The sequence below is a fragment of the Mobula hypostoma genome, chromosome 11, assembly GCF_963921235.1.
Source record: "Mobula hypostoma chromosome 11, sMobHyp1.1, whole genome shotgun sequence".
Taxonomy (NCBI): Eukaryota; Metazoa; Chordata; class Chondrichthyes; order Myliobatiformes; family Myliobatidae; genus Mobula; species Mobula hypostoma.
In genome coordinates, this window is record NC_086107.1 from 44,949,071 (window position 1) to 44,968,688 (window position 19,618).

General features: G+C 41.1%; 1 protein-coding gene and 1 long non-coding RNA gene across 21 annotated transcripts in view; one reads left to right on the forward strand and one right to left on the reverse strand.

The window, feature by feature from the left end:
- LOC134353687 (uncharacterized) overlaps positions 1-10,852 on the forward strand; it is a 93,177-nt gene extending 82,325 nt beyond the window's left edge. For both annotated transcript variants that reach the window (XR_010019656.1, XR_010019657.1), the window contains exons 2-3: positions 5,811-5,905; positions 9,710-10,852. This is a non-coding gene — a long non-coding RNA (uncharacterized LOC134353687). The remainder of the gene's footprint in view (positions 1-5,810; positions 5,906-9,709) is intronic.
- sox6 (SRY-box transcription factor 6) overlaps positions 1-19,618 on the reverse strand; it is a 630,558-nt gene that overhangs the window by 481,381 nt on the left and 129,559 nt on the right. The window contains exon 1 of one of the 19 annotated variants that reach the window (XM_063061917.1): positions 16,654-17,430. The exons of the other annotated variants lie outside the window; for them this stretch is intronic. The gene's annotated coding sequence lies outside the window, so the exon portion shown is untranslated. Of the gene's footprint in view, positions 1-16,653; positions 17,431-19,618 lie in introns of those variants that run through there. 19 annotated transcript variants of the gene reach the window in all.

Here is a 19,618-nt window from a genome sequence, read left to right on the forward strand (position 1 = left end):
AGCAAAGCGGTCTCCCAGTCTGCATCGGGTCTCGCCAATATATAAAAGGCCACATCGGGAGCACCGGACGCAGTGTATCACCCCAGCCGACTCACAGGTGAAGTGTTGTCTCACCTGGAAGGACTGTTTAAAATGTTAATGCTCGGTGCTTGGAATCGAGTTATACAGTAAATTACTGTGGTCATCTTTTTTTACACCAGAGTGCAAAACTGAACAAATACTACCTTTCGCTCAAAGTATGCAATATAAAATAATGAATACTAGATACTTATTACGTACATGTGCAGACATGAATGAATACAATACAAAATCTAACAAAAATAACAGTACATAGAGCCCACTCTGACTGCATAGTTCATGTCACTGGAGCACAAACACATCTCCATTCTCCTTCACTACTCTACACTCTTGACAAAAATTATGACAGTTTGCATTGTAATGCAATCTTACATCTTTTGACGATGAGTCAACCAGTGAACTTTGCAGCTATAGGCTGACAGCACCTGCCACACTGTCTACATACTGTGGTCTTAATGTTATTGCAATGCTATTTTTACTTAATCTGAAAGAACTGCTTTTTGACTTAACAATGGATTGGAATGTGTCAACATGTTCAGATGTTTTCTAACAGAGCTGCAGTTCCCAAGCCTATCCAAACTACACACAGCTCTGCAACATTGACAAAGGCCAAATATTTAAAAAACAGCTGTGCTTAGAAGAGAACCCATAAGACCATAAGACATAGGAGCGAAATTAAGCCATTCAGCCCATCGAGTCTACTCCACCATAGCATCATAGCTGATTTATTATCCCTCCATACCAAATTCTCCTGCCCTAAAAAAAGTACTTTACTTATTCCCTCTTCAGCTCAAGTCCCAACCAGCATGAAAGCTAAGTGCATTACCAGAAATGTAATAAGGGTATACCAGTTGGCCTCAGTATGCCAATGATAAGAAGCAGTGATTATTGCTCCAGAGTGACTTCAGCAATCGAAGAATGCATATTTAACTTTTAGTTGCAGATGAGATCAGACTTCTAATTAAGTTGCGTCTTGACCATCAAAAACAATTTTCAACTTTTCTATCTTGCTAGTTTACCCACTAGGATCATTTCTACAGTTTGTTTTGGCCGAAACTGCTCAAATCCCTGTGCAACAATACAATACCCCATCCTCCCACCCCAACCTATCCAAACTCACAGAAAAGTAGACACTTGGGAGAGGTTGAAAAGCCACCAGAACCTCAGGAATGGCTATTTGAACAAACCCTACCTCAGGAGGGAAGACAGAAAAGTTGAAGGCTTTTATTTAGCAAGAATGAGAGTCAATGTTGCCACTGACAGAACAGAGACCACTTTGGAAAATAACACAAACCCAGCCATTTCTCAATTTCTCTTTGGGTACTCTCATTCTGAGCTAAACTAGTAAGGGTACGATAAAACATTTAATTAGAAATGATATGCCACGTAGTATTTGCAAGATCTTTCTAATGCTTAAGTGTGGTAAGATGGTTTAGAATCGCTAGGGTCTAGGATACAATTTGTTGGGGGGGGGGGGAGGTTGCATATACAAAGAAGTAAAAGCAGTGAGGTGTGAACCGCTCCAGCATGAATTGTTTGCACAACGCTCTTCAGCACCTTTCAGTGCCTGGCCTTCTGTACCTCAGCACCACAAAAAAAACCCACGAAGCCAGGGATTACTTTGAAACTTTGTTCTTTTGGGGAATAAAAGCTCTCTGCTTCTTTATTCTTTCAAACCAAGGGTGTGGTTTGAATCTGTATTGTGTGCATGCTCATGAAGGAAGTGAACAAGAGAAAGGGAAAAAAAACGCAAGACAGAAGGAAAAGAATGACTGCATATATCATAATATTTGCCTTTCAGGGAGTCCAATTTTAAACAAAGGAGGCTAACTAGGCAGCACTGTGCTCTCACTTCAGGGCTAAAAGAACCACACATTAAAGAATTCCGCAAACAGAACAGTTAAACATTAAAGTTTAGTAAAATTCACAGTATGAATCAGTCAGAGGCAGTTTAGAAGCTGTCCAACTCACTTTCCGACCATCTGCACTGAATGTGCTCTGTTAAAATAGAACCATATGGAATACAAGCTAGCAATTAACACAGCTTCTGCGCGTCCCACTAATACAGCACAGATTTTTGACTTTACAGTAAATTCGGCTGCTGAATTCATTCCATACTGTGGTGCCTGCAACCTGGCAGCTTCCACTCATCTCAGCCTCAACCACCCCCCTCCCACCCCCATCATGTCAGCCAGAGATGAAGCACTCAGCAAATGTTTATTTCAAATTAAAATAAGCTAAATTCATAGTTTATTATTTCTTAAATCCTTCTTGCCCTGACTGTATATATTATGTACTTCCTTATAAAATTAAGATGTTGTGATGCAGCGAATGAACAGGGTTTCAATAGAAGACTATAATCTTTCTCCACATTTTACACATCTCTGATCTTTTGAGTTTTTAAAAAACATTTTTCCTTCGGACCAGGGCACTCCCTCACTAGGAACAGTTTGGGCTATGGGAAATGCATGACAGGTCTGAGCTGCTAGAATGATTTGGGCTGCAAGGATGGCTTGGCTTGTGGGATTGGGAAAAGTTGAGGAGACGTTTTACTATCTCTCTTTGTTGTCTTTTATGAATCAGATAATGGGGACATTTGAGTAGGGATAGTGGAAAGTTACTTAGTGTTAAGGTATGTTCTTTGACTCCCCATGTCTTAATGCCATTCAAATAAAAATAAATCAGTTCTAAATAACACAGTAATTGTAAACACAAGAAATTATGCAGATGCTGGAAATCCAGAGCAACACACACAAAATGCTGGAGGAACTCAGCAGGTCAGACAGCATCTATGGAAATGAATAAACAGTTGACATTTCAGGCTGAGACCCTTATCAGGACAGAGTAATTGTTATGTCTTCAAGTTTTTAAATCTGAGCTAAACTAATTAATAATTGCCAGCTATGTGCGCATCCCTCGTTACTTCTACGTGTATTGAAAGACAAATCTCTTAAAGACCCTGATAAAGCAAAAGCGATTTATTTAAATCAAATCGCACCAGTGATATAAACTGTTCTATATACATACATTTAACCTCAATTTGAGAGACAACACAAAACCTATAATGCTAGCCCTCACAAAGGAATACATTTAACCATATAAAGCAATCACAATTTAAGAATAGATCTCTAATCATATAGACTGAACCACAGCCAAAAAAAGCAAAATCTTATGATTTTAAAATTTATCTTTCTGTAACAGATTATCAATTTAACAGTTCTTTAAAGTCACTAATGTTTCCTTTTGAACTTCTAGCTTTGTAATTGCATTACTGTGACAACTCGTGTCAAAGTTACTGTTTAGTTTTGCTTATTAAGACCATGTTCTATTTCATGATAGAAAACTTATTTTAAAAATCTATTTTAAGTACACAATCAGTATTTAAAATGATTAGAAAATAACCAGCAGATCTTGACCAGACAACAGTGTCCTTTATCTGAGAGCAAGTAAATAATTGCTCAGAGGATACAATAATAATAGTAAAGGTAATCGTGTTCAAACCTTTGGATGGAAGTTCTTGGCTGATACCTTTCTATTGCAAAACACTGGTGCATGTTGAAAAATACTTTGTGCAACATTTCCAAGTTTATTACTCAACAATTTGTTTAAAAGCTTTGGTTGGAGTGTACCCTATTTGTTCCCATTCTCTAATCTGATAAATTAATGCAAATAATTTACCAGTGCATGAAAAGAGGGAACAGGAAATCTACTCATCAAGCCTCAATATGCACACACCAAGTCTGTTTTCAGCACTATTTTCTAATTTTAAACATTACAAAATGTAGCTTTTCTTAGTTATGTCCCTCTTGATCTCCTGTTGGACAAAAATTTATCAAATGTAACCTTGTCCTTTGGTATCAGCAGAATGAGAGTCACATGCAGGAGACTAAAATGAAGAGCAAAAGCGGGATAGATATCAACCAAGAATCAAAGGCTTGTTTGACTTGTTCCAGTAAGCACTGGATAATGAGATCGCAGATACCTTAAGCCATTAGCAGTTCATCCTGGGGATCTTTCTCATGTCCACATATTTCCATATTCTGAAATCTCAATTTGACCCCACTTCATATGCTCTTCTCCAGTAAGAATTTTTTGAAATCTGTTTTCGTAATTTTTTAAAGTGTGCGATAGAAGATGTCCTTGTATTGTCAGATATGTCATGAGAATCAGAATCAGGTTTAACATCACCGGCATATGACATGAAATGTGTTAACTTTGCAGCAGCAGTACAAGTATATACAGTGTATTAAATAGTCAAATTAGTTAAATTAAATAAGTAGTGCAAAAACTAGGAAATAAAAAAGTAGTGAGGTAGTGACCAGGCATTCAATGTCCATTCAGAAATCAGATGGCAAAGGGAAGAAGCTCTTCCAGAATCGTTGAGTGTGTCCCTTTAGGCTTCCTCATGGTCGCAATGAGAAACAGTTGCAGTGCAAAAACAAACTCCCATTTGCTCATTCTGATAGTTCAGTTTCATAAAGACCCTAAATCACCATCCAAAATAGAGCAGGATGTTTTCTGCTGCCTTGGCCAACAGCTAACAAAAACCGATAAAATGTTCATCCATTTCTTTGCTCTATACGGAGGCTTGCTCTATACAAACTGACAATAGCAGTTGCCCAAATAACAACCACCATTGTGCCTACAGGAAGTAATTTGCTCTAATGGACATACTTTGAAATGTTTGTAAGAGATGTAATAAGGTGTGAAATGATTATGGCTTTTTTTCTTGCCTTTTTACAGCCTCTGAACATGAACTGTAGTTTCTTTACTGAGTGCCATGTTCTAACATTGACAAAAATTGTACAGCCTGAAACAAATATTACAGCTCATTTCTCAAGTCCAGCTGACATCATTTTTGATTAATTTGTTTAAAATAGTTGGAACTTTCCATCAAGGTTGAGACAAGTGGCAGATGTTAATAGCAGTTTGTAGTTTTGGAAGCTAGGCCATTTAATTGATATTTTAGTTCAAAATCTGCTTGTCAGCAATACTTTCTTAGTCAGGTGGAGCCAGCAGAACTGAATTACATGGCCATACTTGTATTGTTCTCAAGTTTGGCAAACATAGATGTGTTCAAATGCTAACTACATTTTTAATTTTGATTAGCTGGGTGTTTTCAAGTATTCATCATTGACAGAGTATGGGCTGGGAATTTCAAATCTCCAATCACTGCTGATTGAAATAAATTAGGCTGGTGAGTAATAGCAGTCGTACAATTGGACCCACTTCCCTAGTTTAAACTGAAGCCAAGAACAGATATAGTTACTGCTCCTAATTACTGCTGAAAAGTCATAACTTAGACAAAGATGAACGTGTTATTCTGTTTATCTTAGCACGCATGTGGAAAATGTTGTATTTCCTCCATGAGGAACCAACCATTACTTTACAGAGCAGACTTGGGGGCCGAATGGCTTAATTCTTCCCCTATGCTTATGGCGTTCCATCTCCACCTCTTCCCTCTCAGAATTAATTCCCTATGATAAACGCATTCTATCTTAGGATGTTCCCAGCATAAATTTTAAACTTGTCCTTTACTATCTTTAGCATATATGTATTTCACAGCTTAGCTTATGTGTCCTTCCACTTACACCATAGCTTTTAGTACATCTTTCTATTTAGTTTACATATTTATTCTACTAAAGAGTAGTTCTGATTCCTGTCCGTGTTTTGTGGCACATCGAGTGGCATCCTCGCCGTTTCCTTAGCATTTTATCTGAATTTTTTACAAGGCCAAGTTGCTAGCTTGATGCTCAACCCTGCAGAGATGGAAAGCGTGCAAGGAGCCAGCCGGATTTGAAGCCGGGACCAATTGCCTCGAAGCCAGGTGCAGATGCTGCTAAACCAGTGTCCGACTATCTAAAGAGTAGTGTAATATATTTAATATATTAAACTGTTTCTATTTTCTGCCATATTCTATCTAGCTCAATGTATTTGGCTGCCATCTTAGATGCAGCTGGCCCTACTATTTTGATGCCAAATGTAAATTTGGCCAATCTGCTTTGCTTTCCTAAATCAGATTTGAAATAATACAGGTCTTATCATTACCAGGAGACCATTTGCCATTCTCATTTCACTCACCATTTCTTATCCATACTCGTTTCATGCTAATTCTCTTGAAATAGAGAGAGAAAATGCTGGAAATGCTAAATAAAAACTTCTAAGTTCGGCTAGTATCTGTGAATAATGATAATATGAAAGTTTATAGTCAAGGAGCTCCCATAAGATCTTTCTTGCCCTATTTTAACCATGAGTGAATATATTTTTCACTCTGCACTTTGGAATTCAGTAAGTCCCACGATACAATGGACTGGCAACTCTTGTTGAAACACATTCATATGGTTGCGAGATTACTATGGAATATCTGTGCATCATTGCCAATTTCATTCTTGTAAGAAAACCAGGTGAGGAACATGAAGGTAGTTAAACCTGGGGAACTGCCATAAGACCATAAAAGATAGGAGTTGACTCAGCCCATCAAGTCACTTAAATATCCTCTCCACATCCATTCTATCGACATCTTTCAACATTCAATAGGTTTCAATGTGATCACATCCCCCCACCATTCTTCGAAATTTCAGCGAGCACAGCCCAAAGGCATCGGACACTTCTTATGATAGCCCTTTAATTTCCAGAATCATTCTTGTGAAGCTCCTTTGAACCCGCTCAAATGTCAGCACATCCTTTCTTAGATAAGGTGCCCAAAACTGCTTACAATTCTCTGTGCAGTCTGTCCAATGCCTTATAAAACCTCAGCATTACATCCTTCATTTTATATTCTAGTCCTCTCAAAATGAATGCCAACATTGTGTTTGCCTTCCTCACAGCCAACTCAACCTGGTTAACCTTTAGGGAATCCTGCATGAAAACTGCCTTTGCACCTCAGATTTCTGAATTTTCTATCTGTTTAGAAAGTAGTCTATGCTTTTGCTCCTTCCACCAAAGTGCATGGCCATAGACTTCCACAACAGTGTTTTCCATCTGCAACTTCTTTATCTATTCTCCTAAATTGTCTAAGTCATTTAGCAGCCTCCCTGCTTCCTCAACACTTACCTACTTATCTTCATATTGACCTTAAAGCGATCAACTCCATCATCCAAATCACTGACGTAAAAAGAAGCAGTCCCAACACTGATCCCTGCAGAACACCACTAGTCACCAGCAGCCAACCAGAAAAGGCTCCCTTTCACGCACATCTGCTCTCACTCCATCCTCCCGCCACCCCACTAGGAATAGGGTTCCCCTTGTCCTCACCTACCACCCCACCAGCCTCCGGGTCCAACATATTATTCTCCGTAACTTCCACCACCTCCAACAGGATCCCACCACTAGGCACATCTTTTCCTCCCCCCGCCCCCCCCCCGCTTTCCGCAGGGATCGCTCTCTACGTGACTCCTTTGTCCATTCCTCCCCCACATCCCTCCCCACTGATCTCCCTCCTGGCACTTCCTTGTAAGTGGAACAAGAGCTACACATGCCCTTACACTTCCTCCCGTACCACCATTCAGGGCCCCAGACAGTCCTTCCAGGTGAGGCGACACTTCACCTGTGAGTCGGCTGGGGTGATATACTGCGTATGTGTTCCCAATGTGGCCTTCTATGCATTGGCGAGACCCGACGCAGACTGGGAGATCGATCCGCCGAACACCTACGCTCTGTCCGCTAGAGAAAGCAGGATCTCCCAGTGGCCACATATTTTAATTCCTCGTCCCATTCCCATTCTGATATGTCTATCCACGGCCTCCTCTACTGTAAAGATGAAGCCACACTCTGGTTAGAGGAACAACACCTTATATTCTGTCTGGGTAGCCTCCAAGCTGATGGCATGAACACTGACTTCTCAGACTTCCGCTATTGCCCCACCTCCTCCTCGTACCCCATCCGTTATTTATTTATATACACACATTCTTTTTCTCTCTCTCCTTTTTCTCCCTCTGTCGCTCTCACTATACCCCTTGACCATCCTCTGGGCTTTTTTTCCCCTCCCCCTTTTCTTTCTCCCTAGGCCTCCTGTCCCATGATCCTCTCATATCCCTTTTGCCAACCAACTGTCCAGCTCTTGGCTCCATCCCTCACCCTCCTGTATTCTCCTATCATTTCGGATCTCCCCCTACCCCTCCCACTTTCAAATCTCTTACTAGCTCTTCTTTCAGTTAGTCCTGACGAAGGGTCTTGGCCCGAACCATCGACTGTACCTCTTCCTAGAGATGCTGCCTGGCCTGCTGTGTTCACCAGCAACTTTTTTGTGAGTTACTTGAAATTCCAGCATCTGCAGATTTCCTCGTGAAGGCTCCCTTTATTCCCACTCTGTCTCCTGCCAATCCCCTATCAATGCCAGTATCTTTCCTATAATACCATGGGCTCTTATTTTGTTCAGCAGGCTTGTATGCAGGATCTTGTCAAAGGCCTTCTGAAAATCCAAGTACAGAACATCCACTGATTCTCCTTGTTATTTCCTCAAAGAATTTCAACAGCCTTGTCAGGCAAGATGTTTGTTTAAGGAAACCATGCTGACTTTGGCCTATTTTATCATGTGTCTCCAAGTACCCTAAGATCTCATTCTTAATAATCAATTCCAACAATTTCCCAACCACTATGGTCAGGCTAAATGGCCTACAATTTCCTTTCTTCTGCCTCCCTCCCTTCTTGAAGAATAGAGTGACATTTGCAATTTCCCAGACCTCCTGAACCATGCCGGAAGCTTGAAGTATCATTACTAATGCCTCCACAATCTCTTCAGTTACCTCTTTCAGAACCCTGGAGTGTAGTCCATCTGGAACAGGTGACATCAGACCTTTCAGCTTTCCAAGCACCTTCTCCCTGTTAATAGCAACTGTACTCACTTCTGCCCTCAATACTCTCGAACTTTCGGCATACTGCAAGTGTCTTCCTCAGCAAAGATGGATGCAATATGTTTATTTAGTCTGTCCACCATTTCCTTGTCCCCCATTACTAACTCTCCAGTGGTCCAATATCTATGTTCACCTCTCTTTAACACTTCATATAGCTGAAGAAACTTTTGGTATCCTCTTTGATACTACAGGCTATCTTACCATCATATTTAATCTTTTCCCTCCTTATGGCTTTTTAGTTACCTTCAGTTTGTTTTTAAAACCTTTCCAATCCTCTAACTTTCCACTAATGTTTGCACCATTATATGGCCTCTCTTTTACTTTTACGGTGTCTTTGACCTTCCTCGTCAGCCACGGTTGCATCATCCTGGCGTAAAAATACTTCATCGTCTTTGGGATGTACCTATCCTTCGCCTTCTGAATGTTTGTTCCCAGAAATGCCAGCCACTGCTGTTCTGTCATTATATCTGTTAGTGTCCCCTTCGAATCAACTTTGGCCAGCTCCTCTCTCAAGGCTCTATAATTCCCTTTACTCCACTATAATACTGATACATCTGATTTGGGTTTCTCAATCCCATTTGGACAGTGATTACTGTTTCCTAAAGGTTTCTATACCCTAAGCTCCTTAATCCAATCCAGTTCTTATGCAACATCCAGAACAACCTTTCCCCTAGTGAGCTTAACCACAAGCTACTGTAAAAAGAGGGAGGAGAAGATGGCGGCATGATGGCAGCACGCACGGCCACTTCGGTGATGAATTTCTGTTATTTGTCAAGTAGGGGACCGTGCACAATCCTGATTTGATGGAGACAGATGTGAGTGCACAGTGGAACATCTGGAAAACTTCTGAAATGTCTGCTTTGCTACCGCTGCTACTGTGTGGTAACCGGAATCTCTGGAGCTGAAGGCCCCGAAATCCTCAGCTTTGTGTGTGTCAGCGGCCGGGGCGAGGTCGAAGGCGTTTGGCAGAGGATGGCACTCAGGAGGCTGTATCGGAGAGGCTGCTCGGAAGCTCGGAGTTTTCGGATGGATGGACTCAGGGTCGGCTGGGGTTGGCTGCTTCCAAGGTATCGGCAAGTGGACGGTGCCTGGAGGTTTATGGCAGGGGGTTTCTCCCTTTTGCCGCCTGCTATCGGGGACTTGGAAGTTGATCGACTCGGGACTTTGAGAACTTTTTTTTACTGTGCCTATGGTCTGTTCTTTATCAAATTATGGTATTGCTTTGCACTGCTGTAACTATATGTTATAATTATGTGGTTTTGACAGTGGTAGTCTTTGGTCTGTCTTGTTTTCTGTGCTATCACTCCAGAGAAACACTGTATCATTTCTTAATGCATGTGTGCATTTCTAAATGACAATAAAAGAGGACTGAGTGTTCTCATAATCTAAGTCATCTCATGAGCATTCTACAAATTCTCTCTCTAGAGATACAGCACCAACCTAATTTTCCCAATCTATCTGCATATTGAAATCCCCCATGACTATCATAACATTGACCTTCTGACATGTTTTCTATCTAGTATTGTAATTTGTAACCCACATCCTAACTACTGTTAGGAGGCCTGTGTATAACTTCCACCAGTGTCTTTTTAACCTTGCAGTTTCTTAACTCTACCCATAGAACCATAGAACCATAGAAACTACAGCACAGAAACAGGCCCTTTGGCCCTTCTTGGCTGTGCCGAACCATTTTCTGCCTAGTCCCACTGACCTGCACACGAACCATATCCCTCCATACACCTCCCATCCATGTATCTGTCCAATTGATTCTTAAATGTTGAAAAAGAACCTGCATTTACCACCTCGTCTGGCAGCTCATTCCATACTCCCACCACTCTCTTTGTGAAGAAGCCCCCACTAATGTTCCCTTTAAACTTTTCCCCCCTCACCCTTAACCCATGTCCTCTGGTTTTTTTCTCCCCTTGCCTCAGTGGAAAAAGCCTGCTTGTATTCACTCTATCTATACCCATCATAATTTTATATACCTCTATCAAATCTCCCCTCATTCTTCTACACTCCAGGGAATAAAGTCCTTACCTATTCAACCTTTCTCTGTAACTGAGTTTCTCAAGTCCCGGCAACATCCTTGTAAACCTTCTCTGCACTCTTTCAACCTTATTTATATCCTTCCTGTAATTTGGTGACCAAAACTGAACACAAAACTCCAGATTCGGCCTCACCAATGCCTTATACAACCTCATCATAACGTTCCAGCTCTTATACTCAATACTTCGATTAATAAAGGCCAATGTACCAAAAGCTCTCTTTACGACCCTATCTACCTGTGACGACACTTTTAGGGAATTTTGTATCTGTATTCCCAGATCCCTCTGTTCCACTGTACTCCTCAGTGCCTTACCATTAACCCTGTATGTTCTACGTTGGTTTGTCCTTCCAACATGCAATACCTCACACTTGTCAGTATTAAACTCCATCTGCCATTTTTCAGCCCATTTTTCCAGCTGGTCCAAGTCCCTCTGCAGGCTCTGAAAACCTTCCTCACTGTCTACTACACCTCCAATCTTTGTATCATCAGCAAACTTGCTGATCCAATTTACCACATTATCATCCAGATCATTGATATAGATGATAAATAACAATGGACCCAGCACTGATCCCTGTGGCACACCACTAGTCACAGGCCTCCACTCAGAGAAGCAATTCTCTACCACCACTCTTTGGCTTCTTCCATCGAGCCAATGTCTAATCCAATTTACCACCTCTCCATGTATACCTAGCGACTGATTTTTCCTAACTAACCTCCCATGCGGGACCTTGTCAAAGGCCTTACTGAAGTCCATGTAGACAATATCTACTGCCTTCCCTTCATCCACTTTCCTGGTAACCTCCTCGAAAAACTCCAACAGATTGGTCAAACATGACCTACCACGCACAAAGCCATGTTGACTCTCCCTAATAAGCCCCTGTCTATCCAAATGCTTGTAGATTCTGTCTCTTAGTACTCCCTCCAATAACTTACCTACTACTGACGTTAAACTCACCGGCCTATAATTTCCCGGATTAATTTTCGATCCTTTTTTAAACAATGGAACAACATGAGCCACTCTCCAATCCTCCGGCACTTCACCAATAGACAGCGACATTTTAAATATTTCTGCCAGGCCCCCCGCAATTTCAACACTAGTCTCCTTCAAGGTCCGAGGGAACACTCTGTCAGGTCCTGGGGATTTATCCACTTTAATTTTCCTCAAGACAGCAAGCACCTCCTCCTTTTCAATCTGTACAGTTTCCATGGTCTCACTACTTGATTCCCTCAATTCCATAGATTTCATGCCAGCTTCCTTAGTAAATACAGACGCAAAAAACCTATTTAAGATCTCCCCCATTTCCTTTGGTTCCGCAGAAAGCCGACCACTCTGATCTTCAAGAGGACCAATTTTATCCCTTACAATCCTTTTGCTCTTAATATACTTGTAAAAGCTCTTTGGATTATCCTTCACTTTGACTGCCAAGACAACCTCATGTCTTCTTTTTGCCCTCCTGATTTCTTTCTTAAGTATTTACTTGCACTTCTTATACTCCTCAAACACCTGATTTAGCCCGTTTCCTATACATTTCATACAACTCCCTCTTCTTCTTTATCAGAGTTGCAATATCCCTTGAGAACCGAGGTTCCTCATTCCTATTCAATTTGCCTTTAATCCTGACAGGAACATACAAACTCTGCACTCTCAAAATTTCCCCTTTGAAGGCTTCCCACCTACCAATCACATCTTTGCCAGAGAACAACCTGTCCCAATCCACGCTTTTTAGATCCTTTCTCATTTCTTCAAATTTGGCCTTCTTCCAGTTCAGAACCTCAACCCTAGGACCAGATCTATCCTTGTCCATGATCAAATTGAAACTAATGGTGTTATGATCACTGGAACCAAAGTGCTCCCCTACACAGACTTCTGTCACTTGCCCTAATTCGTTTCCTAACAGGAGATCCAATATTGCATCCCCTCTAGTTGGTCCCTCTATATCTTGATTTAGAAAACTTTCCTGAACACATTTTACAAACTCTAAACCATCTAGACCCCTAACAGTATGGGAGTCCCAATCAATGTATGGAAAATTAAAATCCCCTACCACCACAACTTTATGTTTCCTGCAGTTGCCTGTTATCTCTCTGCAGATTTGCTCTTCCAAGTCTCGTTGACTATTGGGTGGTCTGTAATACAATCCCACTAATGTGGCCATACCTTTCCTGTTTCTCAGCTCCACCCATAAGGACTCAGTAGACAAGCCCTCTAATCTGTCCTGCCTGAGCACTGCTGTAATATTTTCCCTAACAAGCAATGCTACTCCCCCACCTTTCATTCCTCTGCCTTGATCACATCTGAAACATCGGAACCCTGGAATATTAAGCTGCCAGTCCTGCCCCTCCTGTAGCCAAGTTTCACTAATTGCTACAACTTCATAATTCCACGTGTCAATCCACGCCCTCAACTCATCCGCCTTCCCCGCAATACTCCTAGCATTGAAATATATACACCTCAGAAGATTTTTACCACCATTCACAACCTTTCTATCAGTGGATTTGCTTAAACTTTCAACATCATTTATTTTCATCCCAGCCACACTGTCAGCTCTGGCACTCTGGTTCCCATCCCCCTGCAAATCTAGTTTAAAGCCTCCCCAACAGCACTAACAAACCTCCCTGAAAGGATATTGGTCCCCCTGTGGTTCAAGTGTAACCCGTCTCTCTTGTACAGGTCCCACCTGCCCCAGAAGAGGTCCCAATGATCCTGAAATCTGAAACCCTGCCCCCTACACCAGTTCCTCAGCCACTTGTTCCTCCTCCAGAGCATCCTATTCCTACCCTCACTGGCACCTAGCACAGGTAGCAATCCTGAGATTACCACCCTTGAGGTCCTGCTTTTCAACTTCCTACCAAGCTCTCTATACTCACTGTCCAGGACCTCTTCACTCTTCCTTGCTATGTCATTGGTACCAATGTGCACCACGACATCTGGCTGGTCACCCTCCCACTTCAGAATGTCATGTAATCGATCAGAGACATCCTTGACCCTGGCATCTGGGAGGCAACAAACCACCCTGGATTCTTTGTCACGACCACAGAACCTTCCATCTGCACCTCTAACTATCAAGTCCCCTACCACTACCGCTCTCCTCTTTTTCCCCCCTCCCTTCTGCACTGCAGAGCCAGACTCAGTGCCAGAGATCCGGCTACTGCAGCTAGTCCCAGGTAAGTCATCTCCCCCAACAGTATCCAATGCAGTATACTTGTTGTTGAGGGGAATGGCCACAGGGGAACCCTGCTCTGCCTGCCCTTTCCTCTTCCCTCACCTGACAGTGACCCAATTTCCTGTCCTCTGCTCCTTTGGCGTAACTACCTCCCTGTAGCTACGATCTATAATCTCCTCATTCTCCCGAATGATCCGCAGGTCATCCACCCACAAGGATTCTACACCTTCCGATCCTATAACACCTCTTTCTGAGGATTTGATTTCATTCTTTATCAACAGAGCCATCCTACCCCCTCTACAAACCATAAGACCATAAGATATAGGAGTAGAATTAAGCCATTCAGTTCATTAAGTCTGTTCCACCATTCCATCATGGCTGATCCCGGGATTCCACTTAACCCCATATCCATGTGTCCTTCTCACCATATCCGTTGATGCCCGAACTGATCGGGAAACAATCAACTCCCATCTTAAATATACCCACGGACTTGGCCCCCACCACAGTCTGTGGCAGAGCATTCCACAGATACACTACTCTCTGGCTAAAAAAATCCCTCTTTACCTCTGTTCTAAAAGGTTGCCCCTCAATTTTAAGGCTATGCCAACTGCCTACCTGCCTGTACTTTCAACATAATGTGTATCCTTGGATGTTAAGCTCCAAACTAGATCTTCTTTCAGCCTAATTATATCCAATGAAGGGTTAAGTCTTCAAGGTAAAAGTGCAAAAGAAAACCATACCTTAAAAACAAAGTTTACCACAGTTTCAATAGTTATGCTGAGTAAAGACAAAATTATGAAATATTATCTCTTCAAGACAACCACGCAGCAAATGAAGCAACTAACCACGAAAATTGTTCAGCATGTAATTGACCCTGAACACAATGCCCTAGTTAGCAAGTACTGTATAGCATTTACAAATACTGCTCAGAAATAATAGTGCACCTTAATGGGAGTGCAAATTGAGCCACTGGCCATATCAGTTGTTGACCCACCACCAAAAACTTCACTTTCCCTGAGGATCAAGTCTCATTGCATATTTTTAATATAATTGCCATCTACCCAATCCCTCTTTCAGAAACTTGATTTGGGAGGCAGTGATATAGGAAAGCGGTGGAGGGTGAAATTTAGTCACCATGGACCTATTTGGGCATATTTTGTGACCATGGAGGCACTGAATGCTGAGGAGTAAGGGGCTGGAACTGGCACAGTTAGTGCAGAGATCATGAGGACCAGAATAATCATTATTGGGCTCGGGGGTGTGGATGTTGGGTGAGAGAGAAGTGGGGTTTGGGCATGGAACAATGAAGATAGATAATTTCCTAGCCTATCAGATGTCCATGTCTGTGGTAGTAGTAATGAAACTTAGTTGCCTCCAGAGACCAAACAACATGCACTCTCAGGACAATGTGCTCCAAATTTTTCTGTAATGCTCCAAGAAAAGTTTTACAAAGAGAAAGATGTTATCTCTTGAGCCCCAAGGAAGAAATTACACCACACGTGCAAGGATGACTCATGCTCAGAAGTACTCAGTGGAATTTCTGGAAAAGATGGCTGTCATCTTCCTTCAGCAAGAAACCATTCACCATTGCATATTTGTAATAAAAGCAAAAACTAAAAGGAAATAATCTTTTAATTATCTTATGCAAAATACGTGAAATATTTGCCTCAAATAAATTTGTGCAGAAGGTCCATGGATTCATTCAACAACAGATCTCATGATTTTTGTAGCTTCCACAGTTTTCAATGCATGTGGTAAGGCAACAGAAGTAGGCAGATGTCTCACCAGCATGGTATCAATGCCTGACTAATGTACCCAGTGCCCTCTGCCATAACTCCTATTATCATCCAGACAACAACAGGTGCAGGCACTGACTGCCCTCTGAGCTCTTAGATTCAGAATCATTACTATTATTCTTTTGCTTATAAGTGACTTACATTTCTATGTGTGAACATAAAAATCAGGAACAGGAGGATGTCATTTGCTCTCCAAGCTTGTTCTGCCATTGATTATGACCATTGCTGATCTGACAGTAACCTCAACCCCACTTACCTCTCTATTCCTTGTGCCTTAGTTTTATTAATTACGCTACCTCTGCTCAACAGTGGCAACAGCACTTTTCAATTGGTTAATTTTGACTGGATTTAGCCAATATTTATAATGTGAAAGATGTTCCCATGCTAGGTTCAAAATACGGCTTTAATATTGTACTGCACTTAAGTGTACAGATATTTAATCATTGCAAGACCAATGTTGTTCTCCAACTACTCATGGAAAAAACATGAACAAGTTATATTCTATCTGAATGCACAGTGCAAGGTAGAGTGATGGAACTATATTAAAAACAGAAAGACTCTAATTGGGAAAACCTTTACCATATAAGACTGGAACCAAGATATGCCACTCATAATTCAGTAACATTGGGGTTAATACAAGCACCATGTGCATGGCCACTTTGACTGATGACAAGATTCATTCCTCTGAGTTGATTTAGATTTAGCAGCGTACTTACCAACTTTGTCCTCAGTCTCCCTCTGCATCCACATGCATGCTGGCAGTGATCCCTGGCCTCACCCACTCCCTGCCATGCAGCTCATTAGGAAACAAACTGTTCTAAGTTGTAATGGAACTGATAACTGCATCCAAATGAAACTTTCCCCCACAAGTCTGCTAAACGCCAGCTGGCCAAGTCCCACTGATATGACATTGTGAAAGTGTTTGTTTCCTCCTCCACATGCTCTGCTACAAACAAATACTTCTCTCATTCAAATGCCAACAAAAATAGCAAAACTTTCAAGGAGTGAGATAGGATCAAATGCTACCATCTCTCACTGCTCTGCACACACAAGCAAAAGATAGCACTAACTGGTTAATTTATTGTTGTCGAGCATGTCTTATGAACTGATTCACATTGGTAGTTTTAACTTTTAAATCATGGTGGAAGTTTTCCTGTTACAGAGCTAACTACACAAACTTGACATCATTTATCTTTGCTCTTGCATACAACTGCTCTGATGCAAATCACTGTTTTACATGTCTGGAACTGGAGTGTGCTACATTGAATAAGTAGCTGCGACAATCCCTGTTCTATAGTATACTGATCTCCTGTCCTATATGATATTGATGTCTCTAATCTGTGATAAATAACATGGGAAAAGTCTTGGACTTTGTTTCATTTTCAGATTGGTTAGTTATCGATAAGAGTATTCAGCATGGTTTTATTATCAATGTCCACTTCTATATGTGTTAGTCTGTTACTGATCTCTGCTCAATATAGTATTGGTTTGCAATTGCCTTTATGACCCTCATGGCCAGCCTACTCCAAAACCAATCTCTCCTTGAATTTCACTGTGCTAAGAGGCAGGTGAAATCTGATTCTACATTTCACAATGCGTGTGACAGGAAACATGATCTTAAACGTAGTGTGATCTAATGCAATATCTATGTTACTTACTAAACATATAGAAAGAAAGGAGCAGCAAAGTGAACACTATGTTCTTGGTTCAGATACATAGAATGGATCACCAGCTGAGCTTAGTAACTCGTACTCACTTGACAAGGCACTGATAGAAAGAAGAGCTAAAGAAATGGAAGCCTCCGGTGTGTTTTACTGAAATTATACTCATGCCCAGTATAGCTCATAGTTAGCCAGACAGATAACTTTGTGTCATTGAGTGCCACATCATTAACTGTTCAGAGGTTCCCACATTGGCTGAGGCATTTAAAGTGGAATTTAAATGCACAGACTAGGATCATCCCAGGTTAGTTCCCTTAATTCTCTGAGTTGCCCAAGCAGGAATGGAGCCTTCAAATTGAACAAGTGTTTGGCGTCTTCAAACATTTTAACAACTGAATGATAATAGAAACAGACTACAAATGTTATTTGACCAGTGACATTAGTAGAGCAGGAGGAATGAAGCGTTTATATGATTCTGTTGTGAATAAAACTTGACTCATGGGCAACTTTAGCTCATCTTGCTCAGCACAAATAGGATGACAACGGAGGTAGAATAGAGATGACATATTTACCATCTTGTGCAAGTATTTCCCCAGGTCTTTTACTGGGTGGCCTAGAGTTCTGCCTAAACCAGAGACTTCATCAATCCATACAAGGCAGAATCCTACTCTAAAGCTCATCACAATTTTAATGCCTGAAAATAAGTAATTTTTCGAGACATGTTGATTTCAGAGCCAGCAATATTACACGGCCCCAGTAATGGAAAGCCACATTGGGACCATTATTTGGTTTCCACAGTGTGCAGCATACATCTTAGTAAGATCTAATCCTCATTAGTGTTGTTAAGCAGCCAGCTGGTTAACTCTGACAATCAGCTAACTCCTATATTCGAGCATATATTACACACAAATATAAACACCCACTTGTTCATTCACTCATTTCCATATAGAGTTCTCCTAAACATACAAACAATTGGAAGCTGAGATGCACAGGATTAAGGATTTCCATTTGATGTTTTTCCAACTTTACAGCTCAAGGACATTGACAACTGCTTCATTAAGGATCAATTATGTAGGATGAGTCCGATAGCTAGAATTGTATGACTCAACTAATAATTAAGAAACAAGGACAAGAGATTTGTAGACCCTAGTTCATACCCCAACATGAGTTCACATCCCACTATAGCAGCTAGAGAATTTAAATTCAGCAAATGAAGTCCTATATGTATTTTAAGGAAAGCATTCTGCTTTTCCTACATGGGCAAGACTACAGATGATTTCAAATACACAACAATATGTTGGGGACAGTATGTTGAGGGATTTGCTTCATGACATACAGTGTAACTCCTGCGTTAATGCTTGCCAAAGCATTGCATCATATTAGAATGTGTAGGTGTTGAAAAGCTACATAACAAACCACTTTAAATCCATAAACTTTATAAATAGAAGGCAAATCATCAACAGAATTGTAAAAACATAAGATGAATTCCTAAAAGAAACTTACTTCTGAGGCACATATGTCTGAGTTGATATTTAGTATGATTTTATGTACCAATAATACAAAAATGTACTCCATACTTAACCTTTTCCATTCAAATATATTGCAATCTTGCATTACTTGCTTTACATATAAAGTACTGCAGAAGAAACTTAATCTTTTGCTGCCATCAACACTAATCATTGACACATAATCATTTTTTTTTCTTGTTGAAAAAATTGAAAACGTTTTTCCCGTTTTTTCAGAGCAAGCTGTACGGCTGGATTGCCATTTGGTAGGCACAAGGCCAAACCCTACTGCCTTCCCCAAGTGGCCTTAATTCCTTTGTGAGTTTAGAGTATATATGCTGTTAAGTTTCAGGCCATAGCTGAATTCTAGCCTCCTCCTCCATGCCTTTGTAGCCCAGGAACTGCAAAATCAATTGCACTAACCTAAGCTCTATCCTGGCTGAAACTAACTTACACAGCACAAACATGGAGTGTATGCCCACCGAACCAAATTAATTTCAAATGTCCAATTTTGC